This window comes from Corylus avellana, chromosome ca10, assembly GCF_901000735.1.
Source record: "Corylus avellana chromosome ca10, CavTom2PMs-1.0".
Classification (NCBI taxonomy): domain Eukaryota; kingdom Viridiplantae; phylum Streptophyta; class Magnoliopsida; order Fagales; family Betulaceae; genus Corylus; species Corylus avellana.
In genome coordinates this window covers 15,642,291-15,647,875 of record NC_081550.1, presented here as the reverse complement: position 1 = coordinate 15,647,875, position 5,585 = coordinate 15,642,291, and the positions used below count along the sequence as shown (strand labels likewise).

The 5,585-nt window shown below is 36.3% G+C and overlaps 1 non-coding gene across 1 annotated transcript; it reads left to right on the top strand.

Annotated features, from left to right (window-relative positions):
• The first annotated feature begins 3,083 nt into the window (after positions 1 to 3,083).
• Positions 3,084 to 3,222, top strand: LOC132164828 (small nucleolar RNA Z247). Its single transcript, XR_009438431.1, has one exon. It is a non-coding gene; the product is annotated as a small nucleolar RNA Z247 (small nucleolar RNA).
• Positions 3,223 to 5,585: the final 2,363 nt, after the last annotated feature.

The following is a 5,585-nucleotide window of genomic DNA, read 5'->3' as shown; positions in this document are numbered from 1 at the left end:
TGTCAACGTCAAAAAAGTTGACAAGCTTGTCTGACCAAAGGATTACAATAATATGCTAACTTTACTCTCACATCAGATTGAAACTGTAGCGATTTTCTGTGGACCATTAAATATTGGACCAGGATTTCCTAAATTAGGGGTGAATTCCTTCATCGTCAGGATCTTTTGAAAGAGATCCGACGCTTATTGTATGATACAAGTATGATATAAGTATGTCTTATAAAATTATTTTTTGGGTCAAATTTTTTTTTGACTTTTGGTCCTAAGGATGGCCGAAGCCACCCTATGGCCAAACGGAGGCCCTTGGGGGTGGCTCGGGTCAAATAATAATAATAATATATTATTATTATTAATATTTAAAAGAAAAAAATAAATCTTACTTTATGCACGATGGCACGGTTACGCATGACGCCACGTGGGTAAACTGATTTGCTATCATAGGAAATCTTTTGTAAGAAATAGAAATGCAAGGGAAAAAGAAGAAAAAATAAATAAATAAGTGGAATAATACGGACACAATTTAAAGACACAATTTTGATCTAATTTTTTTTCTTATGTAGTCATTTCTTTTAAATTAAAAAAAATTATGAAGTAATAACATTTCGTGTGGTCTTTTTTTTTTTTTATTTGGTATTTTTCTTCAGAAAAATGGTCATTATTGTAAAGAAAAATATCATTTTTTTTTTTAAAAAAATATTAAATAAAAAAGGATAAAGTTCATTTAACCCCTCAAACTACTACCCCAATGACAATCTACCCCAATCAATTACGACAATTTACCTCCAAACTACCAAAACAATGACAATGTATCCCTAATTTTTTTTAAAATACGAAATTACCCTTACTAAAATAAAAATAAAAATACTAAATTTTAATTTTTTTTTTCAAAATTTTAAGGGTATCTTTGTCTTATTGAAAATTTTATAGGGGTAATTTTGTTATTTTGCTAGCATTTGGGGGTACATTGTCATTGTTTTGGTAGCTTGGGAGGTAAATTCTCATAATTGATAGTTTGAGGGATAAATTGCAATTGGGGTGGTAGTTTAAGAGGGTTAAGTAGACTTTACCCAATAAAAAAAAAAAAAAAACATGATGTTATATATATTGCTTCATAAATATTTTTTGTTTTTTATTTTTATTTTTTAAAAAAATGACCACATAAAAGAAAAGTTGAATAAAAAAATTGTGTCTCTATCATTTCTCTAATTTCCCAATTAAAGAAAGAATGAGGAATTTGTATTATGGAATAAAAACAGCTCCAATCCACTTTCCGAACAAAAAGTAATAAATAAAAATCAGTATATACTATGGCACTTGGGATTGGTCACTACGAGAAATTCAAAACAATTAGAACATAAATTTGTTTACATAGTATGAATCTTGATTTTTGTAAAATATTTTTTGAAAAATGTTTTTTTGGTATGTTCCGGTGCTTATACGATTAAAAATAATTAAAAACGTAAACTATTTTTTGAGTTTGAGTTTCTCCTTTCTCAAACTATCAAACCTCTATATGATTTCTGTCGGACATCGGCCGGGCCACTGTCGAAGGTTAATTGCTGGAAGTCTCTCTGGCTGTTTTTCACTCTCGTTAATTTTTCTTACAAGCCAAAAGCCAAAAAACTATGTTTCGAGAAATATTTTTTCTTGAAAAATGTTTTGACAATTATTTGAAAAGGAAAGGAAGTTCAAATATGTTTTTGTTTCTTTGGCTGAACGTTAATAATGTTGATTAAGCCTTATTTGAACTTTTGTAGGAGATTCTGTAGCCAGAAATGAAAGGTCACCAACACCGCCATGACATTCTATCTTTTCCAATAGGTCTTTTGGCCACCCATTTCCAATCTTAATTTTGTCTTCAACCAAAAAAAAAAAAAAAAAAAGGCTACTTTGGTCTCCCTATCAATTCAAAGCCTCGGCCTTTTTATTACGAGATGTTCATAAATTGTGGCCGTGCACGTATCAAATAACTTGCACTGGTGTCCACATCTGAAAACAATATTTTAATTGACCAAGGATTCGTTTTAAAAATGTAATTTTTAAAAATGCAGTTAAGTGTTTGGTACAATCGTAATTTAACCTTTAAAATTACAGTTTAACCTTTAAAATTATGTGATTTTTTTTAAAAAAAAAAATCGCAATTTTTGGGTAATTAACATGTGATTAATGGAATTTTTTATTTTTTATTTTTTGGCTAACATAACTAATTGTGTGTTTATATATGGTGCTGCCTTAGAAAATACTTTATTTGAAGATTGTGATGGTGCAAATACATCTCATGCTTTCAACTCAAGCTAACCCAACTCAAGCTGAAAAAACTAATTCAATAGAAACTATTTAATTTGAAGATGGTGATAATGCAAATACATTCCAACTCAAGCTAAAGAAACTTATTCAATGGTCACCGCTAACCGCTTTTGGTCCCAAATCTTTGGGGTTGCTTTTTCAAATAAACGTTGGTTACATTTCTTTATGTTGTATTATCAAAGACCTCATTTAGGCATTACAATCAACAATCACCTTTATAATATGGTATCAGAGCTCTAAGACAAATGTCAAATTTTTTTCCGCATCCTTATCTATTTATTTATTTTTTTTCTCAAACATGTCAACATCCTCTTCTTCCCCTCAAAACCTTACGCAACTTTCCATTTTCAAGCTCACCCATAATAATTATCCGTTATGGTGTACCATCATTGTCCCATTTCTAAAATGGCACAATTTTTATGGCTATGTTACTGGTGATCTTCCTTGTCCTCCTGAATTTGTAACTCCTTCCAGCAGCACGTCCCTCTCAACTGCTAAGGTTAAAAATCTAAAATACTTGGTTTGGTATCAACAGTATAGATTCATCCTGAGCGCCTTGATTTCTTCTCTTTCTTAGAACTCTTCGCTCATGTCTATGGTCTTAAAACCTCACATGAGGTTTGCCTCACATTGGAGAGGATGTTTGCCTCTCAATCAAAGGCTTGTGTTTTGCAAATCTGTCTTCAACTTACCTCATTGAAGAAGGGAGCATTGTCTATTTCTGACTATTTTCAAAAGGTGCAACCTTGGTATAAACATTGGCTGCCATTGAAGAACCACTCAAGGACTCCGAGTTGATGTCCTATATTCTTGGTGGTTTAGGATTGGAATACGAATCCTTGGTTACGTCCATTTTCACCCGCATTGAACATGTTTTAATTGATGATCTATATAGCCATTTGCTCACTCATGAGCAACGGCTAGAGCATGCTCACACTCCTAGTGACTTTTTTGTCTCCACGGTAAATGTTGCTCAACGCAACCTTTCCAATACTGGCAGATTTCAGCCACAGAAATTTGGGTCGTCATTTGGTCATGGTCGTGGTAGAGGTCATGGCCGTGGCTCCGATCCTTCTTCTTCAACTCGTCCCATTTGTCAAATCTGCAACATAATTGGTCATATTGCCTCGAAGTGCTACAATAGGTTTGATCATTCCTATCATTGTGACTCTGCTCCTCCAGCTGCTTATCTCACTTCTCAGCAATCTTCGTTTAATCCGAATTGGTATCCTGACACGAGTTCAACGAATCATCTCACTAATGATTTGTCTAACTTGAATTTACGAGCTAATGAATACAAGGGCACGAACCAAATCAAAGTTAGTAATGTACAAGGTTTGGATATTCTTCACACTGGTCTTGCTCAAATTCCATCCACTACTAAGAATTTTTCTTTGCCCAATTTATTGCATCTTCCTCAAATTGAAAAAAAAAATCTGATTTCGGTTAATAAGTTTACTCATGATAATCAAGTTTTCATTGAATTTCATCCTTATTGTTTTCGTGTTAAGGATCTTCATTCGAGGACCTTACTACTCCACGGCCCGAGTAAAAGTGGACTCTATCCTTAGCCAACTACTTCTCCAAACTCTTCTGCTTGTGCAGCATTTGTGGGTGAACATGTGTCCATTGATCATTGGCATAATCGCCTTGGTCACCTTGCAACTCCATTAGTACGTCATGTTGTGTCCAAGAATCGTCTCCATGTGTTGTCAAATAAGCAAGGCAAATTCCACAAGCTTCATTTTGGTCCTTCTCGTTCTATGTAACAAGATCCCTTGGTTCTAATTTATCTTGATGTATGGGGCCCTGCTCCTCTTTTATCTTCCAATAATAAACGTTATTTTCTTTGCATTGTGGATGACTTTAGCAAATATTTTTGGTTATTGCCCCTTACTTGCAAATTTGAAGTGTTCACTGTATTTTTCCAATTTAAGGTTATGATTGAAAAATATTTTAGTCGTTCCATTAAAGCTATCCAGACTGATGGGGGTGGTGAATTCGTTGCTTTACAAAAATTGAGTGTGAAGAATATCCAAACCTTGACCATTACGAACTCTGATTTGATCTGTGCCCTTGTATTCATAGCTCGTAAATTCAAGTTAGACAAATCATTAGTGAGATGATTCATCTAACTCGTGTTTGGATACCAATTCGGATCAGACGAAGATTGCTGAGAAGTGAATATGCCACTGGGGGAGCAGAGTCACAATGATAGGAATGATGTAGCACCTTGAGGCAATGTGACCAATTCTATTGCAGATTTGACAGATGGGACGAGTTGAAGAAGAAGGACTGGAGCCACGGCCACGACCAAATGACTACCCAAATTTCTGTGGCTGAAATCTGCTAGTATTGGAAGTGTTGTGTTGAGCAACATTTACCGTAGAGACTGGGAGTGTGAGTATGCTCTAATCGCTGCTAATGAGTGAGCAAATGGCTATGTAGATCATCAATTAAAACAGGTTGAATGCGGGTGGAAGTGGACGCAAATGGCTATATAGATCATCAATTAAAACAAGTTCAATGCGGGTGGAAGTGGACGTAACCAAGGATTCGTATTTCAATCCTAAGCCACCAAGAATATAGGACATCAACTCGGAGTCCTTGAGTGGTTCTTCAATGGCAGCCAATGTTTGTGCGAAGGTCTGCGCCTTTTGAAAATAGTCAGAAATAGACAATGCTCCCTTCTTTAATGAGGTAAGTTGAAGATGGATTTGCAAAACATGAGCCTTTGATTGAGAGGCAAACATCCTCTCCATTGTGAGCCAAACCTCACGTGAGGTTCAAAGACCATAGACATTAGCCAAGAGTAGGGGTGGGCACGGGTCGGGGCGGGGCGGGTATCGGCCTTTTCCCCTACCCGCCTCGCACCCTGGGGGTTTCAAAATTTCAACCCGCCACCCGAGCACAGACAGCAACACCCGTGCGGGTTCGGGTATTGCGGGACGGGGCGGATCGGGGCGGGTTGTGCGGGTTGTGCGGGTTCTTCTCCAGATCCTCTTTCTTCTCCTCCATTTTCGTCCGATCCTCTCAGAACGCCAAGAAACAAACATTACGTACATCAAACGATTCAAACCTATAAACACAAAACCCCGAGAAACAAACAAACATACACAACCTTGCAAAAAATCAAAGAACGAAAAAGAAAACCAAAGATCGTGGATCTACAAGATCGTGGAGAGAGAGAGAGAGAAAAAAAGCTAGATCTACAAGATCGTGGTTTGTGGAGGTGGGAGCGGCGCAGCAACGGTGATCTAAGGAGGTGAAGCGGCAAC